The sequence below is a fragment of the Scardinius erythrophthalmus genome (genome assembly GCF_964197995.2).
Source record: "Scardinius erythrophthalmus genome assembly, chromosome: 9".
NCBI lineage: Eukaryota > Metazoa > Chordata > Actinopteri > Cypriniformes > Leuciscidae > Scardinius > Scardinius erythrophthalmus.
Window position 1 is genome coordinate 32,253,501 of NC_138229.1, and position 16,003 is coordinate 32,269,503.

Genomic DNA, 16,003 nt, shown 5'->3' on the forward strand with positions numbered 1-16,003 from the left:
CCTGCATGCCATGGCCCTCCTGCAAGTATACCAGGACAAGGAACTAAAAGAGCTGCACAAGGGTAGTTCTGACCCCGGGTTGATGCAGGAGCATACGCATACAGCGACGGACCTCAGCCTCCGGGCGACGAAAGTCACTGCGGGGTCCCTGGGGCAGACGATATCCACCCTAGTGGGCCAGGAGCACCATCTCTGGCTGAAACTGGCCAGAGATGAAGGAGGTCGGCAAAGTTCGCTTTCTCGACTCCCCCATCTTCCAAGCTGGCCTCTTTGGCGTCCCTGTCGAGAACTTTGCCCGGAAATTCTCGGGCAGTACAGAAGCAGACGGAGGCGATCAAACACATCCTGCCCTGTCAGTCTGAGGCTGCCCCCCGCCCCGCCTGCTCGTCACCAAGGGCGTTGAGGAAGTTAGAATCAATTGAAACATCAGAGATTGACATTCTCCGTGCACAGCCCTGTCCCTTCTTCTGTCACAACAGGTGCGGGGGGACCAGGAGGCTTGCTCGGGGCTCGGAAGGGGCAGCAGTGGTGGCGTCTTCCTAATTCGTCAATCATTTAGACATAACGTAGAGTTTGACTGACTAATAGGGAAGGAGGAAGGAGGAAAGAGAGACGTTACGCCCCATCGCCACAATTCCTGTACCTCCTCTGGCACAGACGGGACCCAGTCTCAGCTCTTCAGCGGAAAACTTAATGTGAGAATTCGCACGCTGCCTTATATACCCAGAAGCAGCGGAGCGGCTGCAAATATCACTTGCCAATGTGCATTGGCTTGTTCTGTTACCACTCGAAGGTAATTGGGCTCTCAGGCGAGATCCCAGTTCGTCAGTCGTTCTGACGTAACGTCATCGTTCCCTCCTTCAGGGAATGGGGACGATCTTCATAAGCTTTAAAAAAAGGTTTTTGTTTTTCACATTCACAATGGTACACACACATACACTCACCTAAAGGATTATTAGGAACACCATACTAATACTGTGTTTGACCCCCTTTCGCCTTCAGAACTGCCTAATTCTATGTGGCATTGATTCAACAAGGTGCTGAAAGCATTCTTTAGAAATGTTGGTCCATATTGATAGGATAGCATCTTGCAGTTGATGGAGATTTGTGGGATGCACATCCAGGGCACGAAGCTCCCGTTTCACCACATCCCAAAGATGCTCTATTGGGTTGAGATCTGGTGACTGTGGGGGCCATTTTAGTACAGTGAACTCATTGTCATGTTCAAGAAACCAATTTGAAATGATTCGAGCTTTGTGACATGGTGCATTATCCTGCTGGAAGTAGCCATCAGAGGATGGGTACATGGTCGTCATAAAGGGATGGACATGGTCCGAAACAATGCTCAGGTAGGCCGTGGCATTTAAACAATGCCCAATTGGCACTAAGGGGCCTAAAGTGTGCCAAGAAAACATCCCCCACACCATTACACCACCACCACCAGCCTGCAAAGTGGCAACAAGGCATGATGGATACATGTTCTCATTCTGTTTATGCCAAATTCTGACTCTACCATCTGAATGTCTCAACAGAAATCGAGACTCATCAGACCTAGTCTCAGCCTCAGACGCCCACGGAACGTTGGCTAAACGTCTGATGCATATGGTACACTTAACTGGAAACACTTCAGGAATGTCGAAGTCGTCATCTGATTGGTTGAATTTTATCGGATTTCCGGGGGGCGCGAGTGTCACGTTTATTTTCGGTCAGCCGGGAAACAAAGCGCAGACGTGTGATTGCGGAAGAAAAACTGTTGTGTTTACATGAGTGAAAATGAGCATTTATCAAGATCAGCTAAACGTAGGATTCTCAAAAGTATACGTGCACGAACAGATCAATGACTTACTGCTTCTTTTCTTCTCCTTCTTTGATTTTCTATGCTGACTGACTTGTTGCACGCCGGTCTGTTGTTGTGGGGACATTTCCACGCCCCGAAACGTGACGCTGAACGAAACGAACTGTAATTGGTTGTTTGACATGTCGGTCAAACGGCCTTATGGGCGGGCCTTGGCCAAAGAAAGCTGCTACGCGAGACTACATCAGACCAGGCAACATTTTTCCGGTCTTCAACTGTCCAATTTTGGTGAGCTCGTGCAAATTGTAGCCTCTTTTTCCTATTTGTACTGGAGATGAGTGGTACCCGGTGGGGTCTTCTGCTGTTGTAGCCCATCCGCCTCAAGGTTGTGCGTGTTGTGGCTTCACAAATGCTTTGCTGCATACCTCGGTTGTAACAAGTGGTTATTTCAGTCAAAGTTGCTCTTCTATCAGCTTGAATCAGTCGGCCCATTCTCCTCTGACCTCTAGCATCAACAAGGCATTTTCGCCCACAGGACTGCCGCATACTGGATGTTTTTCCCTTTTCACACCATTCTTTGTAAACCCTAGAAATGGTTGTGCGTGAAAATCCAAGTAACTGAGCAGATTGTGAAATACCAACGCATTCTCATCCTTGGGCGTCATATACTGACGCTTTTGACATTTCGTCTACATCGAACGCACATGGCACCCTTTAGCGTCAATATGAGACGCACAGAGCTTTGTTCGGTTATGGGTAGGTTTAGGTCTGGTGTAGGGTTAGGGTTAGACCTCTAGGAGGCGCCTTCTGGCCCATTTCTATCTGCGTCTCGTATTGACGCTAAAGGGTGCCATGTGCGTTCGATGTAGACGAAATGTCAAAAGCGTCAATATATGACGCCCTAGGATGAGAATGGGCTGGAAATACTCAGACCGGCCCGTCTGGCACCAACAACCATGCCACACTCAAAATTGCTTAAATCACCTTTCTTTCCCATTCTGACATTCAGTTTGGAGTTCAGGAGATTGTCTTGACCAGGATCACACCCCTAAATGCATTGAAGCAACTTCCATGTGAATGGTTGATTAGATAATTGCATTAATGAGAAACTGAACAGGTGTTCCTAATAATCCTATAGGTGAGTGTATATAGCATGAAATAATATACATTTTAGATAATAAATAATCTGAGTTGTTTCCCAATCTTTCCCTACTTCCTGAGACAGGCCTCTGGCCAGCATTACATAGCATTATTGGCTCAACCAATGGTGCAAGTTTAGGGAAGGACTATTTGTTTGTCCTACCAGGGGCAGATAAAAGGGGTGCTGGGGAAACTTCTTTGAAACTTTTTTTTTTTTATTTCCGTTTCATCATGTTGGTGGTTATACACTGCGGTTTTAAAGAGTTAAGGGAAAACCAGGTCATTTTGGGCATTTATACACAAAAATGCAGTTTTGGCCTTAGGAGTTGCCAAATTATTTCATTAAAAAAAATAACACAATAAATAAGTGAGTGTCTGTGAGGCTGCATGTGCAGCACAAATATTTATGTGACTCTGGAGTGTTCACTATAGTAATCCCTTCCAGTACACTTCAAACCGACAACACTAAACAGACTACAGGTCCTGCAACTGAATCTCGTCCCACTAGATGCCCCAGAGGAGAACTTACGTCCTGAGCCAGGCCCTGTGTGCTATCCAGCAGCGGAGCAGGCCGCTGGGCCCTGTACTTCTGCAGCCTGTCATAGACCTGTGAGAAGAGGAGAAGTGGCGTTAGGCTGTCGTCCAATGCCCAGAGGGTTAGTGCTCACCCCTTTGACTCTCACCCTTGAAATTCATCTAGTAGCAAAATGTTTCTCTGTATTTTGTGAGTAATATATCACACAGTCTGATGAGCAAAAGTAACCAAAAGGCAATATATCAGTCAAATACAAACTAACATTAAAGGCTAAGGAGTTTTGGGTGTTTATCTGTCTGTCCATCCACTTGGCTCCACTTTATGTGCGGCATAAGCAATGGGAAAGCTATTAGAATATCAGCCAAGAAAGATGTAATCATATTTACGGCCCTCACACAGCTAACAGCACTCATAAAGAGGAACATGTTTCAAAACAGATGTATTAAGTAAAACAATTTTACATTTTTTAAAAGATGATATCACACACTAAATCCAGACACATTTTGGCCTGTAGTTTTGGGGCCGCATTCTACACAAAACTTCACAAAGTATTTTTACAGACTTGCTGTCACTTAATGTCTCTTGTTGTTTCATAATGCAAATCCATGTGCAAAAAAATAATGTAAATTCATATGTCTAAATAAATATGTAAAATATTTATTTCCACAATAAGAGAACTGCCATTATGTCAACCCAGTGATATGCAAAAACTACAATTTATGGAGATGTATTCTGACTCAGACCACATGCTACATTTATTTCAGATTTTTATGGTACATTTCTTGTAAAGTTTCTTCTTGTTTGTAATGGCAGTATAATTGCTTATTTTCCAACAGAAAAAGAGCTCTGATTTCCTTTACAGTCAAATGGCAGAGCCTTGGAAAAAGCAGAAACATTCTCTTTGCGCGTACTTAGTATAATCCTTTAGTTGCACGTTTGTGTTCGCTGCTGCTGAGAGGGACTCTGGCATTAGTTGGAACTTGTTGTGTGGTGAGAATTGGTCTGAGATATTTCAGACTCATGCAGAAATGTTTTGTACAAAATAAACGAATAGCTTGCTTATTGGGGGATACCTTGCAATGTAACAAACACTTTTTTTTTTAAAGCAACACTATGGAACTTTTCCCCTACAGGTTGGAAGCGGAATTGTCCATTACCGCTGTCGCAAATCATTTAGCATACCGCAGCCTACTGTCGCACGCTGTAGTAGACGTGTTGTGCCTACAACACTGTTTATCCAGCACCGGCTTTGGAATGAACGATGTCCACAGACAAGGCAGAGTATGATGCATGATTTTATGAAATTATGATGTATTGAAACGAAGAAAAACAAAATAATGACTATTGTAACGCTTGCAGTAAAGCTAGTCAAATTTGTAGTTTTATTATGTCTCATTAGAACTACAGAAACGCGACCCGATCTGGCAATCTTACATAGTGTGGTTATAGCAGATAAAGGACTGCAAAGCAGAGGCATAAGTGCCTTTCACCCTTTATGACTTGATGAACCACTGAAACGATTTTGGAAACATTATTTTAAGGTAAAAAATGTTACATAGTGTTGCTTTAATGGCCCCTCAACCAGTGTGTGGGTGGAGTTTCAAGAATTTTTTTTAGCAGTGAATTGTGACTAAAAATATTTAGAATTCTGTTATAATTATTATGGTTGCAGGTTTATATGATCTCATTTCAATTTTAAAACTACATGGAATATTTGTTCTTTTAAAACCACTTTAATTTTTCATTATTTGAAATGGAAGGAAGGAAAAAAGATTATAAAAGTACAGAACATAATACATGCACTTAGTTACATACATCCACTACTATTCAAAAGTTTGAGGTTGGTAAAATTTATTTTTAAAAATTATTATGGCCTCTTATGTTCACCAAGGCTGCATTTATTTTGGTCCCACTTTATATTAAGTGGCTTTAAGTACTATGTACTTACATGTACTTACATTGAAATTAATAATTTGATACAATGTACTTATTGTGTAACTACATGTTTTTACATTGTACTTACATTTGAAAAATTCCTGCATGTAATTACAGCTGTAATTAATTTATGAAATTACATTTGTAATTACACAGTTGACCCTTCCCTTACACCTTAAACCTACCCAATCCACCACACCTGTCCCTAACCTTACCCGTATCACACCTCAATAGCAGCAAAAGTGTTTTACAATACAACATGAACACAATAAGTACATTGCACTTATTTTTTGATGTAAGTACATAGTACTTAACGCCACTTAATATAGAGTGGGACCTTTATTTTATAAAAAAAATACAATAAAAATGTATATGGTAAAATATTATTATAATTTAAAATATATATATAGTAGCATTTATTTGAAATAGTTTTTAGCAATATAAAAGTCTTTACTGTCACTGATCACATCCTTGCTAAATAAAATATTAGTGCATTTCATTCATTCATTCATTCTCTCGTTTATTCATACCAAAAATCTTGAATAAGAATAAAACATCATAAATGTGTTTTATATCCTCGGCACATGTTTGTATGAGCATGTTTTATGATATAGCATGAAGCAGTATTCATAAATGCTACTGGTATTTAATATAGTGCATTAAAATGATCATTGTGGCATGCATTTGTGCAAGTATTTTCTGTATGACAGCACTATTTTCTTGAGTAGTTCTGTAGTTTCTCTAAGGAAAGTAAAAAGTCAGATTGATTGGAAAATCTGATCCTTTCTTAGCATTAAAAGAGCAACACGGAGCAAGAGCACTGAACACTTAACAGCTCCACGTGACTCATGGAACAGAGCACCAGCAGTCCAGCTGAGCTGTGTTTGGGCTTTTATCACAGTCTCCCCTTCCCCTTCGACCTCTCCTCAACTCCCCCTCTCTCAGTGTCGCAGACAGCATGTGCTGGATTCATTAGACTCGTCTGCCAGCAAAATATGATGCTGGGTGTGCACTGTGTTTGGAGAACTCAGCTTGCAAACGATTTCATCCTGAAGAAATGCCAGTGCCCAGTGCCCATAACTAAACAAAGTGAGTGAATGAGTGAGTGAGTGAATACGTGATTAAAGAAGTAGTGTAGTAGTGAGAGACTCAGTCACTGAATGAATGGATGAACAGGAACGAATTTTTAAATAACGAGTTATATAATACTGAACAAGGTGAAAAAAGCGAATGAGTGAGCTAATGAGTGAAATATAAAAAAATGGGAACGTATGAATAAGTTATTGAATAAATGTGTGAGTATAGGCTGGTATACACTACATTACTTAAAATCATACAGATGTTAAAACATCATAAACTTGCTGACTTTGAAAATGGTTAAGGAGAAAAAGCGTATACTAAACGACTGAGGGTCACAAACTAGCAGACTTCCAGCTAATTCTGAATACAAACCAACTCGGAAACATGCACCTCATTGCTAGGAGACACGTGACAGATATGAAAACAATATGTGCTCTTAACACAAACGTTTGCAGCAAGGATGAGAAGACTCTAAACGCAGCAGTTACTTTATTATATGTACAAAGAAATCATATACTAAGACTTAAAAACATGAACAGAACAACCGGTACACACAGACAAGATCAGACAATGAACAGGACAAACACAGGGTTTAAATACACAAGCAAACTAAATCAAAGAAATGAGACACAGGTGATCCAACTCAATCAATCAATTAAATACCATGGAAACCAATTAACTCAGACAATGGAAACTAAAGTCCAACTCAAGCAAACACAAACAGAGGAAATTAGACGACCCTAACAGCTCTAAAACCGGTTAAAACAACCAAACGCGTCCTCCAACTGAATGGAATCATAGTCTGAAGATCATACACTACGCATCATACACTTAGTATTTTCCATTAAATCTGTCAACTGCTACTGCCCAACCTGAAGACTGGCTCTGACTTTCTACAACTAGAGTTACATGGTAACTCCTCCTGTAACATGGTCCTTGTTTGTTAGTTAAATTATAGTTTCCAGCACCATGTTGTAGTCAGTTTGTATTTTGTTCAGTTCTGTTTTGCCTGCCTTGCCCTGGCACGGCCAAGGAGGCCGTCTCTGAAACCTCTGCCTGCCCTGTCACGGCAACTAAAGCTGTCTCTGACTCTTTGGTCTCTCTCTCTCGTCTCGTCTCGTCTCGTCTCGTCTCTCTCTCTCTCTCTCTCTCTCTCTCTCTCTCTCTCTCTCTCTCTCTCTCTCATGTAAATTAGCTGTTAGCTAACTCTGGTGCAATTACTCTTAATTGTGCATTGTCCCTGTAAAAATAAACAATAAAGCGAGTAAGCAAACTAAGAAAATGTGTAGGTGCAGGTGTATTTCCTAATGGAACAACTTGATCTAAATAATTTCACCCAATTCGAGTCGTAGCACTGGCAAACAGCAGTCACTAAAGTGGGCTGGGTGGCTACTTAAATAAAGTCTGACCTTAATAAGCAGATGCAGAGTATTGCCCATGAGCATGTCCTGTAGAAAAGTGCTGTCCTCTGAGGTGTCCATGTGAGACTCCAGCCCATAAAGCAAAGAGGCCAGCAACCTACACACACCTGAAGATAAGGAGAGGAATATGATAAACAATCTATTAGTCTCTACTATTCTCTGAACTATTCATCTTTATCATTATGCATTTTCTTTCCTTTAAAGGCATAGTTCACCCAAAAATGAAAATTAGGTCATCATTTACTCACTCTCAAGTTGTTCAAAACCTGTATGAGTTTCTATTTCTGTTGAACACAAAAGAAGATATTTTGAAGAATGACAGTTGACCGTAGCCAGTGACTTAAATGGTATTTTCTTTCAGGTCAATGGCTACGTCAAAACTCTGGTTACCGACATTCTTCAAAATATCTTCTTTTGTTCTCAACAGAAGAAAGAAACTCAAAGGTTTGGAACAAACTGAGGGTGCCGGTGAGTAAATGATGACAAAAATTACTCAAAAACAAAAACTATCTCTTTAAGTGAGCAAACAGACATGTAAATAAAGTATGTTTATGATATGTCTCATTCAAATATCACCCTCTACTGGTATTAAGTAAAAGTTTGCAACTCTCACCCTCTGTATTGAAACTAAAACATGATGGTTAAATTCAGAAATAGTATATAGCTTCTTTGGCTTTTTACATATTTCACTAAACTTAACTTGCACCAGGTGCACCAGACTTGAAACAACATTTAAAACAGCTGAATTGACGAACTACTTCCATATACAGTGCTGGTCAGAATTATTTGCCCCCTTGGTAAATATGATCAAAGATGGCTGTAAAAAATAAATCTGCATTGGTAATCCTTTTGATATTTTATTAAAAAAATTAGCAAAAATCTAACCTTTCATTGAAGTAAAAGAATTGAAATTGGGGGGAAAATCACATTATGAAATAAATGTTTTTCTCCAAAACATGTTGGGAACAATTATTTGCAACCTCCTTTTGCCAAGATAACAGCTCTGAGTCTTCTCCTATAATGCCTGATGAGTTTGGGGAACGCCTGACAAGAGATCAGAGACCATTCCTCCATACAGAATCTCTCCAGATCCTTCAGATTCCCAGATCCATGTTGCTTCTTCTCTTCAGTTCAAAACATTTATTTCATAATGTGATTTCCCTCTCACTTTCAATTCTTTTACTTCAATAAAAGGTTAGATTTTTTTTTTTTTTTTTTTTTTTTTTATAAAATATCAAAAGGATAAACAATGCAGATTTTTTTACAGCCGCCTTTGATCATATTTACCAAGGGGTCAAATAATTCTGACCAGCACTGTACCTTCTATAACGCCTCTGATATAAAGCCACATCCCACAGACTCTGCAGTCTGAAATCTGCAGCCAAAGTATTCACAAGCCCCAACTGCATTCATGACTCTTAAACATCCTTCTCACCTCCTGATCCAGACGATGAGTTTATCATTACTCTGTGGTTTGGTGATGGTATTATTGGACAGAAGATGAAGCCCCTGCTTACAAAGAGAAAAATAAATAATTAACATTTAAAGCAATAGATTGATATTAGTAGACATATATGAAGTTCATGATAATATCTCAAAATAAACCAAACCTAAAGATTATAATTGTGTAATTTCAAGTGGTTTCACATATGATAATACTTCCACCTAGTGGTAAATATTTCTCCTCTTGCTTTTAAGTGGAATATGAAAATAATGAATATATATATATATATATATATATATATATATATATATATATATATATATATATATATATATATATATATATTTGTACTTACATTCAGCAAGGATTAAATGCATTAAAAGTGACAGTAAAGACCTATAATGTTACAAAAGATTTGAATCACTTTATCCACAAACATACTAAGCAACACAACTGCTTTCAACATAGATAATAAAAGTTTCTTGAGCAGCAAATCAGCGTATTAGAATTTCTGATGGATCATGTGACACTGAAGACTGGAGTGATGATGCTGAAAATGCAGCTTTGCATAACAGGAATAAATTATATTTTACAATATATTCAAAAAGAAAACAGTTGTTTTTTTTAATGGTAATATTATTTCACAACTGTACAGTTTTTGATCAAATAAATGCAGCCTTGGTGAGCATACAAGGCTTTTTTTATTGAAAAAAAAAAAAAAATTATAAATCTTACTGAAACCAAACTTTTGTATACTAAGAATTTCACAATATTGTAATTGGAACAATACATATTGCTCCTTTGTTGATTGTAAATATCTTTTACAAATATCTTTTATCTTTGCTGCTTTTCCTTGTTTTTTGCTTTTCCACACATTTTTGTGCTTTCAGCTCCATTTCAATTCATTCTGCTTTTCTTATTATAAATAACCAACTCTTTTATTCAATTTCAGCCTCAAAAAGAAATATCATTTTGCAATGCCATGTTATTATTTAGTTTTACTAATATAAACATCATCTTTTGTGAGATCATTCATATTCTTTAAAGTAAAAGAGTAGAACATCACTTAATGTCAATATTGGAAAACTGCAATAGCACACTATTCATTTTGTAGGATTCCTACACTGTTGTATCAATGCTCGGTTCACTTGGTACTGGATTGAAAATTGCAGTGTGACCCAACATATAAAACAACACGGTATGGACTGCGTTTATGCTAGGATAATTATCCTCCTATATTAATCTGCTCAGACATCTCTCACTAGACCCTATAAACAGGATTGACTGTGATTGTCACAAAACTCTTATTTGTATCAGAAATCAAACACTGCAATATTCAATAGCTTACCTGGCCTGCAGAATGAGGTATCAACAATGATCTTGTCTGGTAGTTCACTTCTAAACTCTGCATGAAGGAAAAAAGAGTGAGAATGGCTCATTCACATTTCACACACTATCAGGCAGATTGGTAATCATCAACAATGACCTGAATGGAGCAGACAAGCTGAAACACTCAATAATGCAGCGCAGCATTTGACCTATTTAGTTGTCCCCACACATACTGTAGCACAAATAAATCTTCTGCATCAAACAAACAGGCACATTAAAATCCAACAACATTTATTGACTGACCTATTTCAAGTAGATATCTGATAATGTGGACTTGTAGCGCCTTCCAGGACATTTAGAGAAGAACTCCAGAAACTGGAGTCATGTCTCTCTTGTGCTGGACTAGTTTACTATATTATGAAACTAAACTAATATTATCATTTTTAGTATACATATTTACTTATGTAAACCAATGTGAGCATAATTATTGGCTTACCAATAATTATGCCAATAAGTCTTCGACTTGGAGGTGAAATAATTTCTGTGTCCGGTACAGACTGCATACAGTCTATGGGAATGTGACGTGACAAAAGAAAGAACGACTCGGATTGGGAGGTGAGGTAAACTAACAGACTGAAGACCTAGCTACGCAATTAATTAATACTTTCTGTTTCTCATGATTTGCTATTGGCCGTATTAGTTTTTCTCTCTTCTAATTTAAATGGAGAAGTTGGCTAGTAAAATAACATTTCAATTGTATTCTGAAGAAATTGATTGAAAAAAAGATCTGTTCATTTTGCTGAAGGAGACTCAAAGATCAGAGTCAGTAAAATGATCCGAACTTCCCATCACTAGTATGCAAATACATACGTTTACAGGCAGGTAGGACAGATTGTGAACAGTTTCAACCAGTATAACAACATTACCATTCATTTAAGCTGCAAGTGTTACCTTAAAATATTTCTACTTTATCTAACCGCTAATTTAATTTTGTTGGTTTAACCTAATGTATTTGAAAAAAAAAGAGGCATTTGAATAATCTTTGCTTTTCAAAATTAGTCATAAAACATAATCACTCTTGGTAAAAGCTGCCTAAGTGCTAGCTAGCATGTTAGCTTAGCACAGCTTAAAAAACTTTTATGGGGTGGTTGAATATGATTTCACTTTTCTAACTTTAGTTAGTGTGTAATGTTGCTGTTTGAGCATAAACAACACCTACAAAGTTACAACGCTCAAAGTTCAAAACAAAGGGATATATTTGCTTTGACTACAACAAACGGCTGGTATGGACTACAAGACATTCCTCCAGGGTTAGTGACATCACTAACCCTAAAATTGACATAAACCCCGCCCCCGGTAATGTGATTTATAGATTATCATCATGACAGAATATGCTAATCAATGACTAGAAGATAACTACACATAAGCTACATAAATTCATCATCTAACCATTCAGAAATGTTGTCTACATGTTGTCACTTCTTCTTGAGTCTCTCCATCTTTGTCTGACTTCGGTTTGAACATAAAAAGGCTAAAAGTTTTTGAAATTTTCAGTGCATGTCTGTGTGAGATAAAAGAACACAAGCTGTTGAAAGTCTGCCCTCTGTGCTGGAAGCAGAAGCTCATTTGCATTTAAAGGAACACACAAAAACTGTGCGTTTTTGCTCACCCTCAAAAAGTAACAACTTTAACATGCTATATAAAAATATCTGTGGGGTATTTTGAGCTAAAACTTCACATACACACTCTGGGGACATCAGAGACGTATTTTACATCTTGTGAAAAGGGCATTATACCACCCCTTTAAACCATTTGCTCCAAACTCACTTTATAACGTCAGTCGAGTGTTAACCTTCTGTGATCCGATGTGTCTTGTGACTTCTTATCACAAAATGAGGCAGAAATATTATTTTATATTATAATGTACTGTGATAAAGGTGTTGATTGCATATATACTTTATTCTTAGGAAAATACTTTTTTTTGTCTGGTTTGGATAGATAAATTGTCTGCCGCTGGAAATCTTATCGCATCGCGTCTGGTTAGGACATAGTGTTAGGCTGTTTAAATTTGCTTTTCAAAGCTGCAATTTCTTCCAAAGGCCAACTCAAGCAACAGAACTAACGAGCAGCATCATGAGCTGTTTATTTTCCCTGTTTTGTCTGAACTGCCATACTCTGCCATACGTAAAACACCGCCCCTGATCTTGCCGGCATATGGTGGGGAGGAGTCGGAGCTGGCCATAGGGTTTGTGCAGAGGACTTGTCTGGTTCTTGTGGTCTTTTCTGAGGATCTGTGGCACCGATGGCTGTCGTGTCGACAAGGTCTTCATAAGGAATCTGTCTCTAGGGTTCAACTAGTTGTCATGGTCGCAGCTGACATTCAGAGATGTTGTGGTCATCAAGGTGTTGGTCCACCATCTGATCTAGATACGGACCGGATCTGGCTGACTATGGTAACCTCGGGATAAGGATCAAATAGAGAGACTAATATAAGCATAGATGCCATTCTTCTTACAATGTAACAAGTATTGGTTGTCATGGGACGTGTTCCTGGTTGCAGTTGACCTATAACTAATGCAGCCTAATAGTCCTTTAATGGATTTTAGGAATGTGACAGTGTGTTATATGCTTAAGAGATGTGTCTTTAATCTAGATTTAAACAGAGAGAGTGTGTCTGCCTCCTGAACAAGGCTAGGAAATAAGACTGTTCAGAGTTTGGGCACTAAATAGGAAAAGGATCTACCACCCGCAGTCGATTTTCAAGGATTTGATAGGAATTAACAACTGGTGAGGTGCGCTCATTATCAATCAAACCACCGGCCTTCTCACAACTCTTGGCCCGCTCTGCTTGCCACGCCAGGTCTGTGTCAAACAGAGCACTTATATCATTTTAAAAAAGTGCTTTTGTAGAATGGGATCTAATACTATTAAGCTAATCGAGCTTTATCATTTGTTTATCTGTATTATATGTTTTTTATTTGTTGGACATCAATTGGGTCAGCTTCGGCTCAATTGCCGAGACGGCCAACAACAGAGCCATTGACCCGGACATCAGGGCTGCCCTATTCAACAGCACCGTCCTGCCGGCCATGCTCTATGGGGCTGAGACCTAGACAATGACGGTGGCCGACCAGCTAAAGCTGGCCGTGACTGAACGCGCAATCGAGCGCCGCATGATCGGGGTCCAACAGACCGACCACGTCCGCAACGAGCAGTTGTGGGCCATGACCAGGGTGGACGACGCGGTGGACCTGGCCAATAAGGCCAAGAAGCGCTGGGCCGGGCACCTGATGCGGCGGACGGACGAAAGATGGACGCGCGAAGTCACCGTCTGGTTGCCGATCGACATCAAGCGGCCACGTGGACGCCCTGCAACACGATGGCGCGACTCGCTACGACAAGATCTGGGACACAATTGGATGAGGCTCGCCCAGGACCGACAGACCTGGGCAGATGGTTGTGGTCTGCGCTGACCACTTTTGGCCGACGAAGACAGACCGATTCTGGATTCTGGATTCTGGATTCTGGACATCAATTAAATTATTACTCTTATAGAGGAGGGTTTTTTTGTTGTTGTATTTACTAGTTCGGGGAGCAGACACAGTCTCTATATTATAATAACTAGGTGAAAGAGTCTCTATGTGCTGAGATTTATATGACTCCTGTGACGTGAGGAGGCTAGTAGAAATGGGCCCCAGTTAGTCAAGTACTGTTGGAGATTTTCCTTTGCCTCATGTAAAAGTCTGTATTGCTGTGTCTCAGTCAGAAACCAGGTTAAATAAACAAGCTCAGAGAGAAGATGTTTATAGGTAGTTGATAAGATGGTACTAAAAACGTTAATTAGCAGGTACAGATAAACATGTTACCTGATATTTTTGTAAAAATGGGTGTGGCCAAAGATTTTTCCACCAATAAGAAGATGTCTCCAGGAAAGATGATTCTAACGGTAGCGAGATCTTGAGGCGGAGCAAAAAGAGAAAGATAGCTGATTAGCTACCTAGTGATAAGAAAAGGTATAAGACCTGAAGTTCGACCATTGCAAGTCAGATGAACAGCTGCATCTCACTTTGTTGCCTGTCAATAAAGTTAATTCTTCTGAAACCTGGAACTTCGACTCTTGAGAGATTTCTTTGAGACCGGATTGGAGGACTTTGAATTTGCTACAACAGTACCAACTCAACGATTATGTGACATATTTCTAGAAAGAAGAGTGGCAACAGCCCAGGAGGGATGAAGACCATCTCTTTTTAACAGGTCAGATCTGCCCCAAAAATTGTCACATTTTCCATGAATCTTATATTCTGTGGCCACCACTTAGACATCCAGCCATTGTGCGACGACAGTCTGCTGTGTATCCCATCACCACGGTAAACAGGCAGGGGGCCAGTGCATACTACCGTGTCTGACATCGTACTTGCGAGTTCACACACCTCTTTAACAAAACCCTGACCAAGTCGGACATCATTAGCGCCGACGTAAATAACAATCTTAGAGTTTTTACGTTAAATTATTTAAACTCGTATTATTATTTAATGTCCAGGAATTTATTTGATGAGTAAACAATTAATAACCTGATGTAGTCACATAGTCATCATCGCAAAATAAACCCTTTCAATTCAAGACACACCGAATAGCTGGCTGCGATAGCTGGTTGTGCTTTATCTTTTACATATTAAACCACACTTTGCTTTTGCATTTCTTCAAGCTTGATAACGTAATGTAATGAAGTTACACATTCCATGCGATGTTCATCCATGACTGACTGTCACCAGATTTGAGCAATGAACTTCTTTGAATCGTGAATTTCAGCAGAAATGGCTAGAAACAGACTTGTGTAAAAACAAGCCAATCACACGACATTTGGTAGGGAAGCATCTGGGGTGGCCAAGTGGGGGCTGGTGCCACCCCTGGACACCATAGCTCCACCCCTGCATTGAACTGTGATAAAGTCATTATCACATTTGAAAACATGCTGATATTCGGTAAAACAGCAATCTTGCTCGTATGGTATTGCATTCTTCCATCTTAAAAATATATCTAAATAACGACATACTGTATGCTTTCAATGAAAAATGCGGAATAGTTCATGTGTTCATGACTTCATGGCTACATTATTGTAATGCTCAACTGCATTGGGTGGTTGCCCTGCATGCTTAATATACAAACTCCAGCTGGTCCAAATGCAGAAACTAGAGTTCTTACTAGATCAAGGAAGTATGACTACCAGTATGACCAGACCAGCTGTAGTTTGTTTATTAAGCGTGCAGGGCAACCACCCAGTAGAGCATTACAATAATCTAGCCTTGAGGTCATGAACGCATGAA